The sequence below is a fragment of the Sylvia atricapilla genome, chromosome 18 (assembly GCF_009819655.1).
Source record: "Sylvia atricapilla isolate bSylAtr1 chromosome 18, bSylAtr1.pri, whole genome shotgun sequence".
Classification (NCBI taxonomy): domain Eukaryota; kingdom Metazoa; phylum Chordata; class Aves; order Passeriformes; family Sylviidae; genus Sylvia; species Sylvia atricapilla.
Window position 1 is genome coordinate 11,331,290 of NC_089157.1, and position 19,037 is coordinate 11,350,326.

The following is a 19,037-nucleotide window of genomic DNA, read 5'->3' on the forward strand; positions in this document are numbered from 1 at the left end:
CACCCAGCCCTGACACACACCGAGCCCTGACACACACCGAGCACTGACACACACCGAGCCCTGACACACACCGAGCCCTGACACACACCGAGCCCTGACACACACCCAGCCCTGACACACACCGAGCACTGACACACACCGAGCCCTGACACACACCAAGCCCTGACACACACCGAGCCCTGACACACACCGAGCACTGACACACACCGAGCACCGACACACACCGAGCCCTGACACACACCCAGCCCTGACACACACCGAGCACTGACACACACCGAGCCCTGACACACACCCAGCACTGACACACACCGAGCACCGACACACACCGAGCACCGACACACACCCAGCACTGACACACACCGAGCCCTGACACACACCGAGCCCTGACACACACCGAGCCCTGACACACACCCAGCCCTGACACACACCGAGCCCTGACACACACCGAGCACCGACACACACCGAGCCCTGACACACACCCAGCCCTGACACACACCGAGCACTGACACACACCGAGCCCTGACACACACCCAGCACTGACACACACCGAGCACTGACACACACCGAGCACCGACACACACCCAGCACTGACACACACCGAGCCCTGACACACACCGAGCCCTGACACACACCGAGCCCTGACACACACCCAGCCCTGACACACACCGAGCACTGACACACACCGAGCCCTGACACACACCCAGCCCTGACACACACCGAGCCCTGACACACACCGAGCCCTGACACACACCGAGCCCTGACACACACCCAGCACTGACACACACCGAGCACTGACACACACCGAGCCCTGACACACACCCAGCACTGACACACACCGAGCCCTGACACACACCGAGCCCTGACACACACCGAGCACTGACACACACCCAGCACTGACACACACCGAGCCCTGACACACACCGAGCAGTGACACACACCCAGCCCTGACACACACCCAGCCCTGACACACACCGAGCCCTGACACACACCGAGCCCTGACACACACCGAGCCCTGACACACACCGAGCCCTGACACACACCCAGCCCTGACACACACCGAGCCCTGACACACACCGAGCCCTGACACACACCGAGCACTGACACACACCCAGCACCGACACACACCCAGCACTGACACACACCGAGCACCGACACACACCGAGCCCTGACACACACCGAGCCCTGACACACACCGAGCCCTGACACACACCGAGCACCGACACACACCCAGCACTGACACACACCGAGCCCTGACACACACCCAGCACTGACACACACCGGGCCCTGACACACACCGAGCCCTGACACACACCGAGCCCTGACACACACCGGGCCCTGACACACACCGAGCCCTGACACACACCCGGCACTGACACACACCCAGCACTGACACACACCCAGCACTGACACACACCGAGCCCTGACACACACCGAGCCCTGACACACACCGAGCCCTGACACACACCCAGCACCGACACACACCCAGCACCGACACACACCCAGCACCGACACACACCGAGCCCTGACACACACCCAGCACTGACACACACCGAGCCCTGACACACACCCAGCACTGACACACACCGAGCCCTGACACACACCGAGCCCTGACACACACCCAGCACTGACACACACCGAGCCCTGACACACACCGAGCACTGACACACACCGAGCACTGACACACACCCAGCACTGACACACACCCAGCACTGACACACACCGAGCCCTGACACACACCCAGCACTGACACACACCGAGCACTGACACACACCGAGCCCTGACACACACCGAGCACTGACACACACCGAGCACTGACACACACCCAGCACTGACACACACCGAGCCCTGACACACACCCAGCACTGACACACACCCAGCACTGACACACACCGAGCACTGACACACACCCAGCACTGACACACACCGAGCACTGACACACACCCAGCACCGACACACACCGAGCACTGACACACACCCAGCACCGACACACACCGAGCAGTGACACACACCCAGCACTGACACACACCGAGCCCTGACACACACCCAGCACTGACACACACCGAGCGTGACACACACCGAGCCCTGACACACACCGAGCACTGACACACACCCAGCACTGACACACACCGAGCCCTGACACACACCGAGCACTGACACACACCCAGCACCGACACACACCGAGCACTGACACACACCGAGCCCTGACACACACCGAGCCCTGACACACACCCAGCACTGACACACACCGAGCACTGACACACACCGAGCAGTGACACACACCCAGCACTGACACACACCGAGCCCTGACACACACCGAGCAGTGACACACACCCAGCACTGACACACACCGAGCCCTGACACACACCGAGCAGTGACACACACCGAGCCCTGACACACACAACCCCCAGAGCCGCGGCCCTGGAGCGGTGGGTTATGCGGGCGGCCCGCCCGGGCCGCGGGAGGCTCCGCACGCCCGGAACCGGCCGCGGGCCCCAGCGGCTCCTCGGCCCGGGGCCGTTCCCAGCGTCACCAGCACCGGCCGCCGGAACAGCGGCCGCGCCCGAGAGACGGACAGACCCGGCCTTTCCCCGGCCCTCCCCTCGTTCCGCGGCCCTCCCCTCGTTCCGCGGCCCTCCCTCGTTCCCTCATCCCTCCCCTCGTTCCCCATCCCTCCCCTCGTTCCCCGCCCCTCGGGCCGGCGCTGCGGCGGCTGGGCCCGGCCCGTCCCCCCGCGGGGCCCGGATTGGCGGCGCCGCCGCCTCCCGCCGCTGCCGCCGCCCGGCGCGGGCAGGAGCGGGCCAGTGCCATGAGCCGCGGCTGAGCTGAGGGCTGGGCAGTGCCGGGAGCCGCGGCTGAGGTGAGCTGAGGGCCCGGGGTAGGACCGAGAGCCGAGGCTGAGCTGAGGGCTGGGGCAGTGCCGGGAGCTGAGGGCCCGGGCAGTGCCGGGAGCCCCGGCTGAGGTGAGCTGAGGGCCCGGGGCAGGACCGAGAGCTGAGGCTGAGCTGAGGGCCCGGGCAGTGCCGAGAGCCGCGGCTGAGGCGAGGGGCTGGGGCAGTGCCGGGAGCTGAGGGGCTGAGGTGAGGGCTGGGGCAGGACCGAGAGCTGAGGGCCCGGGCAGTGCCGGGAGCCCCGGCTGAGGCTGAGGCGAGCTGAGGGGCAGTGCCGAGAGCTGAGGGCCCGGGCAGTGCCGGGAGCCCCGGCTGAGGCTGAGGCGAGCTGAGGGGCTGGGGCAGTGCCGGGAGCTGAGGGCCCGGGCAGTGCCGAGAGCTGAGGCGAGCTGAGGGCCCGGGCAGTGTCGGGCGCTGAGGGGCTGAGGTGAGGGGCTGGGGCAATGCCGAGAGCTGAGGGCCCGGGCAGTGCCATGAGCCCCGGCTGAGGCGAGGCGAGGCCCGGCGGCGCCGTGAGGCGGCCCCGCGGTGGCAGCGGCCGGCGGTCCCCGCGGGCTGCGGGCACGGAGCGGCGCAGGGGCCGAGGGCGGCGGTCGGTCTGTCGGGCGGTCTCTCTCACAGGGGCCGGTGCGGGGCGGATCGGAACCGGGGAGCGGGGCGGATCGGGGCAGAGCGGGGCCGGAGCCGCGTCCCCTCGGCCCGGGGCTCGCCGTGCCCGGGGCTGGGCAGGAGCCGCCGGACTACCGTGTTTTTAAGGGCGACACCGTAAAAACAAGCGGCAGTGGTCGTTCCTGCAGGAACCAGATCAGAATTGTTCAGTTGGCTTTTACCGCTGAAGGCGAGAGATTTCCTGTCTGCTAAAATTGTTTCCTCCCTCTTGCCCTAGCTGTCGGCTCCTTGGTTTCTGCTTCTCTTGTGATTTTCGGTGTCATCTGTGTTGTCTTCATTGCAGTTCAGGGGCTAAACCAGCGTGCCGTGTCTCTGCCGTGTGCTGAAGTTCCTTCCAAATGTTTGTGCTCAACTTCTTGGTGGTTTTTATCTGTCAGTAAATGTCTTCAGGAACTCCTGACTATAATTTGGGGAAATTAAGTACACAGCGGGGGTTAACTTAAACTTATGTATGTAACTGAAGTGTTATAACCATGAGATAAAATAGCTTAAGTCTTCGGTGCTGTAAGATTATCTTCTGTTAAGATGCTTTGTCATACTCCTCTTTCAGGATGATATTGCCTGTGTAACTCAGGAAAAATTAGACATGTTCACAATCTCAGGGGTGTATATTTTTAGAAGAAGATGTTGTCTTTTTAGTGCTATAACAACATAATATTCCTAAATTGAATAAAATTCAGGCAGTGTGAGTACCCTGTTTTGATTTCCTTGGAACTGAAAATGTGCTAAATGAGAGGTAAAAGCACTTTACCTTAAGCGCAGAAGGGTAAACTAGTGATTTGGGGTGTTAAAACTGGCTTTTAAAGACTCTGCCATCGTGCTGCTGTATGATTTATGGGAGGTTTCTGTTCTGTCTGCCTTCAGAGCTGATCCAACAAGGTGCTGTGCTGTGGGTGGCATATTAATTGTGCTCCAAGGAGGTGCTGAGGCTCGAGGTAGTGTTTCTAAAGCAGCTCAGGGTGCTTTCTCCCTTGAGTAAAAGACCAAGAAGTTGGTTCTGTGCTCAGAGATGTCTTGGAATTTGCTGGGGTGTGGTATGGCCTGGGAGCTCTGCTGCCAAACTGGACACTTCTCTTGTGAGCAACACTTCTGGTCCATGCAAAGAGCTTATTGAAACGGCCTATTTCAGAAAAAAACCCCAAATCATTGACTAAAATCCAAAGTGAAAACTTGGAGAAGGACAGGGCCCAATAGTGTGTGTTAATTGCATACTTCTTTGTGTGTGATAACAACTTTTAGACTTCTATCTTTCAATACCGAATGCCTAATTGTTTCTAGCTACAGAACTTCTACAGCAGCTGTTTTTGCAAGTAAAGAATGTGGAGCAGGAAGCGTGGACATAATGTGCAGTGCCATTAATTTCTGTGTTGTGGTAGGTGTGTAAACAACGTAACGTGAGAGACAGAAGTTTACTTAGCAAATAAAAGGCCGATCTAACTGAAGTGCATTTAAAGTAATGTAACTAGAGGACTGAGGATGCATTGTTGCGTTCAGACAGCCTTTTAGTTGATCGATTTGGGCATTGTGCTGCTCTGCCCCCACCTTCTGTGCCAACTCAACCAGTTCCATGTGATGAAATCAGAATATTTCTCTGGTGGCACATCCACAGTTGGATTGTTGGGTGAAGGTGACCAGTCACGGGCATGGGCAGGGATATGTCCCCTGTCCTGCTCTCCAGGACTCAGCTTTAGCCAGATTTGCCCATAAGATGAATAAATGGTGCTGCTGAGTGTGCAGAGTGTAACTGGCACCTGCCCGGGTTGAAGAAAAATAAAGGCTCTTTATTGGGATAAACTGTAAAGCTACAAAAGAATAGAGGGCAGGGTAAGTAAATTCTGGTTTTAAACACGGTCTTGGAGTTTGGAAAAGTCCCTCAAATCTCTGGATTTTTATTCTTTTTTCTTTGGTAAGCCAGGAATTGTGGTATCAGATGTCCACAGTAGTAATGCTAATTCAGTGTGCTCTAAAACATTTATCCATGCATAAAGGCCTCATGTTCTAGAAACCCTTACTGCCCCAAATGAAACAATCAGATTACAATGTATGCTGGAAAATGAGAGCATAATGTAGGCTTAGAGATTAGAGAAATGAAGATAAGAGTTAATACTGGGAGCTGTCATGAGTATGTACTTTAAATTAGAAGAGATGTATTCAGAGTAGAAACCAACTCTGGAAGTGCAGAAGGGTGCCACATGTGCCTGATAAAGGGCATGAGCATTTTAAAGTGATGCAAAGTGGACACTTGAAAGGATGTGTTGTGCTTTCAAGGCAGAGGAGGGTAGAACACTGAGCTACTGAGAGAACAATCTCATGTCAGAACTGTTGATACCAAAAAAAGAAATGTACCACTCCTTCTTGTAGCTGATTGTGCTAAATGGTTCAGAGTCACAAAGTAAAGGGTTTGGTGTGGGGAGGGGTTGTACTGCAAGTGGTTGAATTAATCATCCGTTTTGGACAAAAACCCCAATTACTGTGTCATAAAAGTATATGATCAGCCGTTCTTGACAGAATTGTGAATTACCTTCTCTTGGAGGTCGACTTCTGTAGCTGGCTTCTGTTAACATGGCAAGCACAGAAGTTTGAAGGTGAAAAGTTATTAAAAATTGATAAAAATGCCATTTCCAGGAAGACCTGAAGGTTGTGCATTGCCTGGGAGGGTTTATCCTCCCCCAGAGCACTGTGAGGGATTGTTTAATGAGCATTGTGAGGTTTGACCTCCTGCAGAAACAGCCCTGAAGTAGTGTCCTCTTCAGAAGAGCTCTAAGTGAATGGATTTGCTTGGATTGGGACCAAGCTTTGTGTACCACAGGTCCTGAAGGATTTCTGCACTTGACAAATGGAATTTTAAGTCTTTTGAGGTGATTTTTACATTCTTTCACGTATTTCCTTGTTGTGTGCTAACTTGGGTTCATGAGTTTGAGTCTGTAGAGAGGAAAATCTGCTCTCCTTGGTCAGCACAGTGACAATACAACCAGTGTAGTGCAGGACTCCCAGTCAGACAAGTTTGATAATGCAGAATCTGCTCTTTCATCATTTCCTTTAATGGACTCCTTGATGACCATTAGCTCTGAAAAATAAAACCCGAGTGTCTTAAGCTGAAATGGCACAATTAAAGCATCTGAGAGGCGTTGCTTGGAGACTTCTGTGTTAGCCAAGGCCAGTCTTGCTTCTGCTGGAGATGGTAAAAGAAAGGAAGCAGGAGGAGCAGGTTTTGGTGGTGGAGAAGGTTGGTATGACTGAGGCATCTGCAGTGTGCAGCAATCCCTGTAAGTTCTGCTGGTGTTTTTTCTTCCTGCTTCACCCTCTGGGAGGAGAGGAGTTCAGGCTGCTGTGTTATTTACCAGGCTTATTTATTCTCTGGGTACTGCTGTCTCTGTTGAAGCCAATTGCTCCTGTCTTTGGAGAAACACGAGAATACAACGATAAAAAAGGACTTATTCTCTGATCTTGCCTTTCTGCTCCTCAAAACTCCTACTTCTCTGTTCGTTGTGTTTCCTGTTTGTTTTAACTCTGTCCTCTCCTGCCAGAAAGGTGTGTTACTCTGCTGAGCAAAGTCCAGATCAATACCTAAAAGGGCAGAGGGCTGATGGACAGTGGATAGCAGAGGATCAATAACCATGGTAAACAGTGGTGTTTCCCCATAAAGGCCAGGGAAATGAGCCGTTGTGTGAACCAGGCTCTGATACTCATTACCTAGTGTCTCAGGGGTTTATCAGGTGCTGTGTTCTCTGACCCTGCTGGTGTTGGATGACAGGAGTGCTGCAGGAGAGTGTCCCTTAGTGCTCTGACTGTTGCATGTTCTGGGATTTTTGTCCTGGACCTGTGAGAAAGTGGGATGGTCAGGCGTGGAATAGGATCTCTTTTAAGAGTATGCAAATGGTTATTCAGGCATTGGAGTGCTCTTTTATAGGATCTGTTTGAGCCAGAAAATCGTTATATTGGGTTTTAGTAATGGAAATAGGAGAGCTACAAGATTTTAGATCTTACTCTGGATTTCGTGTGTTTTGTTTAAATTACACTTCAGTTGTAAAATAACACTCCAAAATTATGAGCACAAAGGTACAGACTCCTTTGATATTGGGGATTTCAAAGCAGATGGCAGAGGAGTGAAATGTGAATGTGACCTGTCATGAGCTGCAGTGAAGTACTGATCTGAAATTAAACAGAGAGATGTAAAAAACACTCTGTTTCCCTGGAAGTCAGGATTAAGACGAGAAAAGAAACAGGTTTGTTTTTATGAGCGCAGGGAGGCTGGAAGAATGAGGGCTCTGTGTGGGGAGGGAGCTGCTGGTGCTCACACGGCTGCGTTGTGGGCGCTCGGGTGGGAAATGTCACCCAGCATGTGACATGGGGAGCCGGTGAAGTTGTCTGGGTTGTGCTGTCTCCTGCCTGCAGCGTGTTCTGGCAGCAGCAGGGATCCCTTCAGCCTCTGGCTGGGGCCAGGAGCAGTGCCCTCGGCTGGGCAGAGCACACCCACAGCCCTGCCTGCTGTCAGCCCGCACTCTGCTCCCGTCTCCCTGCCCGGGGTGGCCAGGGAACACTGCTGTCTGGGCATTTCCCGGCAGGGCACTGCCATTCTGCTTGCTTCAGTGTGTCTGGCAGCCCTGCTGCCCTCTCTTTCCTGACATCCTGTGTAACGCCTGGGCTTGGCCACAGAAATAAATGTACTGCAGTAGGAAATGAAAGTGATCTGTGCCACTCTCCTTGGGAGCTGCTGGGACGTTTGATAAGCTTATCTTTGTAGGACCTCCTCAGCAGCGTTTCTTTTTGTCTAATCGCTTCCACACCTCTTCCTTTTCAACTTGACTTGGAGTATTAAACAAAGGAATTGGGAGAAGTGGAAAGAACTGAGGGGGAGATAATCCTGCACATCTGTCAGCTCAGAAGCGTGCTGGTTAATAAATGCTCTGCCAGGTTTTGAATAAACCTTCTGAGTAAACGGGCGACAACTTTACAGGAGTATTTTTATAGAAAAGAAAAAAGTGTTTCTCTTCTATTTATATGTTATGTTTAGTGAGTAGCAGGAGACATGGATGGAGAATGGACCAGCTGTGCATACAAACTTTCTCCTGTTTTGTAATTCCCTTTATTCCCGTTTATCATTCCCTTTATGAGAACAGGCCCAGCGTTCCCAGGAGCCTTAACACTGCTGAGGGTTTTTAGGCAAGCTGAAAGCAGTGCCTGACAATTTCAGAAAACTCTGTGAGTGTCGGAAAAGATGCATTAAGAGGTATGTTGTATTTAAGAGTATAAATATTTAGTTATGTGGCTCTCCGTTTCTTTTGTCATGCAGCTTTGAGATGTGGAATGGTTTTTGAGTATTAAACACATTTTATGAACCTTTGCTTTTCTGATGAGTTGGGCCATCTTTCCAGTTTTTCTTTTAAATCCTATCTAGATAGCTATCATTCTTTCTACCGAGTTAAAACTACACCATTGAAATTATAAAAATGAGTAAACCGTGGGGCTGCCCCATGAGTGGTTTTGCTTTCTTGGAATGTATTTTTTTAATCTGCTTCTTCCATCCAGCTGCCCTGAGCGCTGCATTCACCAGTGAAGAGACCATGGGCTGTTCTGCAGACTTCTTTGTAGACACAGATGGGTGAGGTGTGAACTTTCCGAGCCTCCCCCAGTAAGCCCGGGTCAGTGCTGGTTTGTGTCTGTGCACATCTCAGGCTGCTGGAGGAGGGACTGGCTGTTGGCACAGCCCTTGTGATCCTTCAGGGAGCCGGGAGAACCTTTGAGGGGTGTGGAGGCTGGCAGAGAGGAGCTTGTCTCGGGGTGGTGATGGAGGAGGTGACAGATTTCCATCCCGTGTGTGGCTTTCCACTGGCACTGTTGAGTTCAGCCTCCCCAGAGGAGTGACCAGTGCTGTGCCCAAACCCTCACTGTACAGAGCACAGCAGAGGCACTCCAGGGATGGGAGCAGCTCCCTCACCCTTCACTCCTCACTGTTTGTCACCTGAGCTGTCCCTCCTGCCTGGGTCTCTGCCCTGACCTCTCCGAACAATGAAAGGCCTCCTTTAAACACCCACGCCCTGATGAGTGTGTGCTGCGTGCCCACAAACCTGTTCACGCTGCTTGTAATGCAGAGCTTGACTCTCTTTGATAAACAAATGCTGCTGGATGAATTAAGCATGGATATAGGAATGTTGCCTCGTGCCTGAAATTAGACTTGCCTGCACAATTCTCTAATTAGACAAGGCACGGTATGGCTCAAAGACACTTATTTCCCTTTGCCCTTTTGAATCCATCTGGTGGCTTTTGCTGTTCTTTTATCTCCCAGCAAATCAAGATCTTAAAATTGATGACCTAAAATTAATTTCCTTGAAGCTGCTTAATGACACTTCTCTTTCTGTGCGTGTGTGTGCACAAGGTGTGACCCATATAGAGGGGAGTGCATTCACTCTTTAACTGTTTTTTAACTGCTTGAGACAACAGAAATTATTTCTGAGTGCAAGAGTAAAAACTTCTTTGGTGTTGAAGGCATTTATTGGACAAGCATCACACTGATGGTACCTGTTTATTGAATAGCAAATACAGGATGAGAAAGGGAAGACTTTTGCTCTTTTTTACAAGGAACTAACTGCAAAGGAGAATGACAATAGAGAGTTTGCATTAACACAGCTTGAATGTAAAGTAGAACTGGAGTTCTTTAAAATTCATTAAATTTTTTAAGCTGTTGATATTGCGCTGTGAATTCAGCAGGTAACTGGTGAATTTTGGTGTGTGTTGCTACAAGACCTGCTGACCTTTTTACTTTTGAGCCAGTGGGGCTGTCAGATGGAATTCCTGAAGACAGACACACTCATTTAATGTTCTCAGAAGTGAGATCTGTGTGTGTGTTTTACTGCTCCCTGTGTAGCTGGTCAAAATTTAGTATGTGCCTCTCTGAAATAGAGTTCTGGAGGAGTGATTTCATTTACAGGAGTCCCGCTGTTGGTCTGCCTGAGGTTTGCCTTCCACTAAGGTAAGGAGCTGTGTCTGTGATTGAATTATGGCATAGAGGAGCAAAGATTGAGAGACAAGGAGAAATGGGTGAGAACACTTCTCAGGGAGTGCTGAAAAGTTCAGAAAACCTTTAATGAACTTAAACCCTTTAAGGACAATTTTATTTTTCCTTCATTTCACACTGATGGCCTGATTCAAAGACCATGTTGGGGTAGATCTGTGCTGCTGAAAAAAGAAGAGAGGAGAGCTCTGTTTATGTTCTTCCCAATCTTATTTTGATTTTTTTTTTAATATTCCATGATAAATTATCCTTCCAGGCTTGTTGTCAGCACCACATTTTGAGAGAGAAGAACAGAGTAGAAAAGATCCCCATATGCACAAGGACCTCACTTTACCCACTCAGTGTACTGGCTTTCTTTCTCCCTATGAGAAATATGATGTCTTTACTTCCCTGTGAAATTATCATTGAAATTCCGAATGCCAGCAAAGTTGGGTTGTGGGGTTTCTTTCATGTATCTCCCTCCCGTGGTTTCTCAGCAATTAGGCATTAAAAACTGTGTTGTGGGAGGTGCTCCTCGTTTTTTGACTCAGTTGGTTTCAGTGGGAGGGAGGCAGCTGCTCAGGTCGGGCAGTCTGTAATTGACCTGTCAGATGTTGAAATTACAGTGTATTGCAGCTGTAGGAACAGGAGTTACCTCCATTGCTCCTGAAAACGCCCGAAAAGTAACCCCAAAACCAAACCAGCAGAAAGCTTTAACACATTTCAGTGATCCATTCTGTGTGTAATGCAGGGAACAGAGGGAATGCAGATGGAGCTGCTGCCTGGGGTTTCAGTGCTGTCTGTGGCAAGGCCTCTTTCATCTTCTGAATTACAAAGTCCAGGGAAAAATCGTGCCAGTCTCTGTCAATTGATAAGTTTACACCTTGAAATGCTTAGAGTTATAAATGCTAGGGGAAGAATAAGAAGATGTGTTTGTATGAAAACACGTGTGGAGATGCTTTTGCCATATACTGCTTTTGGCCTTAATGCCTTTTTGTGAGATTAAACAAAATATACTGTAATAGAATAACTAGGAATTGTATAATTGCTTCAGCCCAGTCCTGATGTTTTCAGTGAGCCTCAATATCTTTGCTCATTGAGGGTTGACAGTGTTTGTGTGCTGTGTGTTAATGCTTGGGTTTTTTTGGCTTTTTTTTAATAAGCAAAATGCTTTGTCCTTAGCATGGTAAAAATTCAGGTTGTTTGGGGTCATCTGGGTTCCATGTCAGTGTCTTGGATGTTGTCCTGTGCTTGTCACTTTGTGTCCTCCAGCTGGAAAGCCACAGCGCTGCTGAACTTTTGCATTTTAGTTTCTAGGTATCTGAGTTGAGCATAAATCTGAATGAGATGAGTGTTGCCTTAAGCAGAGAGAGAAATGTCTGGTACTCACCAATTCCAAATCTGACATTTTATTTTCTGGCTATTCTTGGGACAAGGATTCTTTAGAATTTTTGTTAACCTTCTATGGATCTTTCTATGAATTAGAAGTTTAAGTATTTTATGCACAGGAAGTAGTTTATGATCTCTGCACAGTTCTTGCTAGAATATTTGTAATTCTGGAGCTGCATTAATGTGGCTCTTGGTCTTTGCTGTTGCTGCTTTAAGGTGTGAGTGACTCTTTATCACCTTACCTGTTCCATTATCTGTGTGAACACTGCTCTTCAGGCAGGTGAGTTTAAGGAGAATTTTTCTCACCATCCTAGTAATAATGAGACTAAAAATAACATGATTACCTGCGCAGGGCTTTTAGCAAAGTCTGGAATTCTAATCCATTTTCTTCCAAAATGAGATCACAAAGAGATTTTCTGTTCACGTGGTGCTGATTTATGTTTCTTTTGCAGTTTCCAGGTAGCAGGAAATGCTGCTAATACCTTTCTCCATTAACTTTTCCATGGAATCTAGTGACAGGAGAGACCACTCTGCGTGGCATGGAGTGGTTGGCAGGACTTTCTTAGGTGCTGGGAACAGTTATTTTAGAGAAACTTTGCAGAGAATTTTGACTTTGGGGTTGAATTACTTTTGTCCTACCACTTCTCAAAGGTAATGGTAGCTCTGAAAAGACTCGGGTGTTTTGAGGTCCTGTTTCTTGTTCTTTTCCTTACCTTTTCTGTCCCTTGAGCCCTCTGGGACTTGCAGGAGCTCCTGAGAATGGTGATGTGCAGTAAATGCATTTCCTGCATTTATCAGAGGCACTTTTCCTTGGGTAGATGAGATGCCAGGAGGTGAACAGCAGTAATCAACGTGCCCTCTAACAGCAGCTCCCTGTGTTAATATTTGCAGCTTGCTCTGCATCTTCAGGTGCCTTAAGATAATTAATTTCCATGTGTTAAGTACAACTGACTTTCTAGTTAGGTATGAATACTTTATTTGTATTAAATGCAGCCCTCCCCCCTTCCCCAGAGAATTTAAGCTTTCTGAAAATAGCCTTGCTTTGATTAGTCTTGTTTCACTTTGTGCCAGCTGCTTGCTCCCTAGATCTTTGGCTGGTTTTTTTCTAATGGTTTATTTTATTTGAAGAGTTATTACTTTGCTTCTTAGGGCTATGCAAGGTCCAAAACTTCTAAATATTTCTAAGTATTAAATAATTTAATAATAATTTAACAATACCAGAGAATATCCCCTTCTGTAATTTTGAAAATATCTCTGAGACCCATAGAAACCATGATTGTGTGCCATGTTTTGTGCTGTCAGGTTAAAAAGCCATGAAGCACCTTGCATGCTAATCCTCTGCAGAACATGAAATGAAAATGAAGGCTGTACATCAGAAATATGAAATTGGATTGAGCATTAAAAAACCCCTGAAAAAAAAAGAAAAAAGATGTCTTTAGGATACCTATGAGTAAATCTGTAGATTCCTTTTTTAATTGTCTCTCATAACAACATTTTACATGACCTAGAGTTTGAATTATTTATTGGTGCTGCTCCTCTGTGTCTCTGAGTTTAGCCTCGTGTGGACAAACCTGTTTATTTTTAAAACCTTCTCATCTGAAGGTGTGTGATGGTGGTTTTACCTTGGCAGGTGCTGTGACTATTCATGCATTGTTCTGTTAGGGAAATGAGTGTAAATGTAAGAGATCCTTGAATGCTCACTTCTACCTGTAGGCACTTCTATCTCTTGATGTGCATTTGCACTGGGAAAAAAAGCCTGCAAGACAATTCTGGTAAGCCCTTTTTAATTTAAGATTCAGGGCACCTTGTTTTACTTAATTTTGGAAACACACTTTTCTCTAAGTCACTTGGTCAAAATTTCCCCTAAAGATTTCATAGTGACCTTTCATTTAATCAGAGATGTGGGCAGAGTTTTCAGCTGTGGGCTAATCCACAGAGGTTTTAGAGAATCTTTTATCAGATTAATGAGGAGGTGGGTTTTTTTCCACTGAGATAAGAGAAGGAGTTGCAGTTCTGCAGTTTTACCTCACCATTTACCCTTTCCACAGGATGTACATAAAAAAATGTACATCCACATAAAAAAATGTGTAAACTTTGGATGCTTTATTATCACAGAAATCCCAACATGTTCTGTTGAGATGCAGAACTTGTGCAGCCCCAACAGATCCTGATGTAAACTCTCCTCCCTTTTAGAAGAGAGCAAATGCAGCAGTTATGTATTTATTGCTCAAAATGGTAAGAGCATTGTTAGGCTTTTTTTGCTCTCCTTTGGCTTGCCAGGGTGACTCTGAAGAGACACAGCAGTGTGAGAAAAGTGGGGAAAGGTGGCTTTAGGCTGTCTCTGAGTTTGCCCTTGTTTTCATGTGTCTATTTCTGAATCCCTTGCTGCAGAAACTCCAGATTTAGGTCTGTAAACTTTTCTTTTTCTGGGGCATTTCTCTTCTCACTTGTGGCCAAATTAGTTTTTTAGGTAATTTTGATGCTAGCAACTAGCTATCTGGAAAAAAACCCATATTTTAACATCATTTTAAAGACAGCAATATATGTTACAGGAAATGACTAAAACCCCAAAATCTGTGATGGACAGTGAGAGAGGGGGATGTGGTGGCTTTTTACTATTTTGTTTTGTTCTGGGAACTAAGAAAAGGTCCCTTTGAACTGTTCAATGTGGAGTGTTTTGGAAGGAAAAGGTGCTGCCTCATTGCTTGCAATTACAAATGATCAACAAGAATATAATTCATAGGAGGAGAACGTGAATGGAGAAAGTATGATGTATGTGCTAGAACTTTTATTTATTCTTACTGTGCCAACTGGGAGTAAATGTTCTTTAATATAATTACACTCTGGTGCAGTTTGAATCTATTCCAAAGAGCAGAGCTTTGCCTAAAAACATCTTTTATTTCTTCTGTTAGGGAAAAATGTTGGGTTCTTAAAAATACTGCTTCACTTCAGCCTTCAGAAAACCACTAGATAAGAAATTAAATTTTTCTGAGTTTCTGGAGGACTTTTAACTGCTTAGCTTTTTGTGTTTGTTAAAATGGGACTGCAGTGCAGCTTTTTGAAGTTTTTGGTAAGTGGTGTGTCACAGAAGGAGAACAGGAAATAATAATAATTATTCTATCAGTAAAGGCAGAGGAACTAATGTGGTAGCTGACCTTTCTTAGGTCTTTGGGGAAAATGTTAATACAGAATACACTCTCTTAGCTAACATTAAACAACTTTTGCTTGATTGTTTTTTGAAGTGTTGTAAAGACAAGCTTGGGGACGTCAGCACCAGCAACAAAATTCCAGTAATTTTGTCTGCAACAAAATTCCAGACGTTTTGAAGACTCCTTATTTGCTATTGCAATTTTAGTTGACTTTTCTGTCCTGCACTTAAAAGGACTCTTACTCGTCTCTTTGATAGGTTTATAATTTTCATTAAAAGTGTAATCTCATTGACAAGACTTTAAAATCTTTCCCAGGATCGTGTTTTCAAGTATCCCTAAGCACACTTAAATGCCGACTATTTAGCTTAAATTCTTTTGAACTTAGAAGCATTTGCACAAAAACGTTTGGGTTTTTTTCAGTGATGCTCAGAGAACTGCAGCTGGAGGTGTTTTACCCCTCACCCAGTTTGGTGGGTTACCCTGTCAGGGGTGTGTGCTTTGTGTGTGCCTTTTGATCCTTCCTGGGTGGCACCATCAGTTTTGGCCATGGTCTGGGGTTGGCTTCTGCTCAACACATTTCACTGCAGCCTTTTAATAGTTCTTGATAGTGATAGAAACTTTTCCCTTTCTGCCCTTTAAAGCAGATTTGGTTGGTCTTTTTTCCTTGTCTCCCCAGCTCTGTGTCTCAAATCCAGTTGCATGAACTTGGAAAGTGAAGGAAAAGTTCCCTCTTGTTCCTGATGAAAACTTAAATCCTCCTCTCTCCGGGCTGGGTAACTGGATCCCTGGCAGGAAGGTTTCACAGGGCTATTGTGTGGCAGTAATTACCAACCCCGGCTCTGTCGTTCATTTAAAAGTAATGACTAGTGCATGTAAAAGGAACAATAGATGTTAACTATGGAATACATTAACTCATGGAAATGCCCGGGGAATTTAATTGATGATAATTAGAAATTTGAATGGGGATAGGAAAGAATGTTGAATTTTGCCTTTTTTTTTTTTTTTTTTTTTTTTTTTTTTTTTTTGTCTTTCATGGTATAGATCTGCTGAATGAGCTGAAATCCATGTGACAGACAATGTCCAGCAGCTGTGCTCTCTGCTTCAGGAAGGGCATTCTGGGCTAAATGGGAATTGGCTTTTTAGACTCCTTCTCTGGCAAAGTAGCACTTTTCACTAATACTGTACTTCATTTTGAAGGACCTGAAATGAAGACTTCTTAACAGAAAATTTTGTCTGATGCTGAGAACTCTGTTACTTATTTTAGTGTAAAATAAGGATAAAGAATTGCAGTGTTGGAAGGCAGATACTGGCTGAATGTCTAGTAAATCAAACAGAATCTAGAACTCCTGAGAGCAGATATGAATTTCAGATCATATTTGTGGAGTGGAGGTGTTCCCAGCCTGGGAAAGGTTTAATGTGCTGCTGGCCTGGTTTGGAACAGGGCTGTAATGTGTTAGTGGGCTCCTGTTAATACAAAACCTGTCACTCCACGTGGAGGCTGCAGAGGTTATCTAAAATAAACACACCTCTTCTCTTTCCTGCCAGGGAGGGTGGGTTTAGAGTGTGAAGTGTTTACCTGTTTTGAGTCTGACACTTGAAAATTACTGTCATGGAACCCAAAGTGATAATAAAAAAGGCCCCGTGGATCCTAAAGAACATGAGGTTTTTCCCAGTCTGCCAAGGCAGGAGCTGTCTGTGGGACAGCCCAGGAGGGTGACTGGGGAAAGCAGGAGCACGACCAGGAGAAACAGCTTTCCCTGGGAACAGCTGTGGCAGTCTGCATGGAGCTGAGTTGTGGCATGATCAATAATCAAATGAGTTGTTCCCTGAACAGCATTTAGGATTTGTTCTTCTGGTGCAGCTGACAGATACAGGGCAAAGTATTGCAGTGCTGTTCAATAACCTTTAGGGCTTTTCCTTTACTTGGGAGGAAAGGAATTTCTGTTTGGTGGAAAACACATTCTTTGGTCTGTGTTTGGTAGCAACAAAAATACAAGTGTTGAACCTTGCTGCACATTTTTCTGAAGGCATTTTGCTAATACTGTGCCCCCTTTCCCCCTCCTGAAGATGTTGCAATAAGCAATAGCAGTGTCATTGGAGTAGTTGGCTGTGCAAAGCATGTGAAGGTAGTTACCCAATCCAGCCTGTTTCTCCAAAGCAATGATCATGACTAAGCGTGGGATACGCAACTTTGACATTTGAAGTTAGTTCCTAGTTTGCTGCTTTGTTGTTTGAATCACTTTCTGAATTGTTAATGTGAAAATAATTGCTTTGCTCTATAAAGTTGTCGGTGTAATTATCTAAGGCTCTTGGACAGAGTGTGTTTCCTCAGTGCTGTGAGCAGGTGATTTCTGGGGCTGGAGGAGGCTGGGGTGTGTTTGTCCCCTGCAGGGCAAGGAGCAGAAAGGTGTCAGGACACAGGGCTGGGTGGCTGCAGCTCTGCCCAGTCAGCCCTTGCTGGGAAGGACACTCACAGGAGCTGTCACAGCCTCTCCTGGGTGTCCCTGTTTGTCAGCAGGTCGTGGCTGTGTGCTGGGGACATCCAGAGACATCCCCAGCCCCACCGCAGTAGGAAAGGGTGGGGTGAGCAGTGTTGTCTGCCCTTTGCCTGCCCCGGTGTTCCTGCTCTTGGGGCTCGGAGAGCAGTGCCTCTAGGTGAGGATTGGAGTGCCTTGAGGTCAGAAGTGGAAATGGCAGCAGCTGGTTGGCAGCTATCTCATTCCACCCTGCAACAGCATCCAAAGTTCAAACCTTTGGGGGAAGAGAATTCTTTTCTGAGCAGCCTTCTTCCCTTCCGGGTAAAAGTTCATGTTCTGAATAATTTAAAGCCTGAGGATGTAAGGCTGTTACTCAGATCTGCCTGCCACATAAATAAAACTGATGCCTTGCATCTGCAGAATCAACACCAGAAAAAAAATCCCTGAAGAGGCAGCTAGAGAATGGGGACCAGTGTGGCCTTCAAAAGGAGGACCAGTGAAAACCTGTGTTTCTGAAAATACCTATATAATCTGCAAACAGTCAGTTTGGAATTGTGCCACTTCAAATGGTGAGGCTGCAACATCAGGTCTTCAGACATCTGGGAGAGGAGCTGAGGAGTAAGGGAAGGAAATGAGGGAGGAAAAGTGAATCTGTTCAAATGATTTAAGGGGTAAAAATGTATAGTTCAAGAGCCTGATGAAATAGCTTTATCAAAACCTAACACCTACTGAAAGAGCTGTCAAGGAAAAAAATTCTCAGCATCTGCTTTGGGAACGAAAAACAAAATGAAAGCCCAAATCTTCCCCAATAAAACAGAGTTTGTGTTCAGGAACAGGTATGAAACGTCCTTTTATATGACATAATTTGTGGTACAGTAGTGTGCTTAAGGTAGGCAAATACTGGCTAATGAAGAATTTCCATCCTTTCTCTGTTAATCATGGTGTTAAAATCTTGCCTGTTCAATAAGCAGTAAAATCCCTTTTCAGTACATTTGGTGTGTGCAAGTAAAGTTCATCTGTTTCAGGTCATTAGCACTGCATTAGCACAGCATGGCAACTGGTGTTTAAACACCAGCTAATTAATGTTCAGTGTAAACACAGCGTGTTAAAGAGCTATCCAAACCCAGGAAGTTCTGGCTGGTACAAAATGCCACAGAGAAAATGCTGGGGAGGGGAGAAATTGCTAATCCTTTTCTCCTGCTTTCCTAGATTATTGATAAATGGTTAAATGCAGAACAGCAGAGGAGAAAGGGTCAGACTGATGCCAACAGGATTGTGTGCAAGGGGGATTTTGTCATTATATTTGTGGGAGTTCCATTATGGTTTGGTTTTTTTCCCTTCCTTAGTGTATAGTGTTGTGATGGCTCAGTGGCCTGGAGAATGTGTAGGGTTTTGGTACTTTAAAATTTCGGTGTGTTAGTTTTGCAGTTTCACCACTGGGCCAAAATACCAAACGTGTGGTAGCTGATGGCCC

General features: G+C 47.3%; 1 protein-coding gene across 2 annotated transcripts in view; it reads left to right on the plus strand.

Moving 5' to 3' along the window:
- Window positions 1-8,274: 8,274 nt before the first annotated feature.
- Window positions 8,275-19,037, plus strand: part of TEX2 (testis expressed 2) — a 39,135-nt gene continuing 28,372 nt past the window's right edge. Inside the window, exon 1 of one of the 2 annotated variants that reach the window (XM_066332392.1) lies at window positions 8,275-8,787. The gene's annotated coding sequence lies outside the window, so the exon portion shown is untranslated. Of the gene's footprint in view, window positions 8,788-18,111; window positions 18,133-19,037 lie in introns of those variants that run through there. The other variant, XM_066332391.1, reaches the window with a different exon arrangement.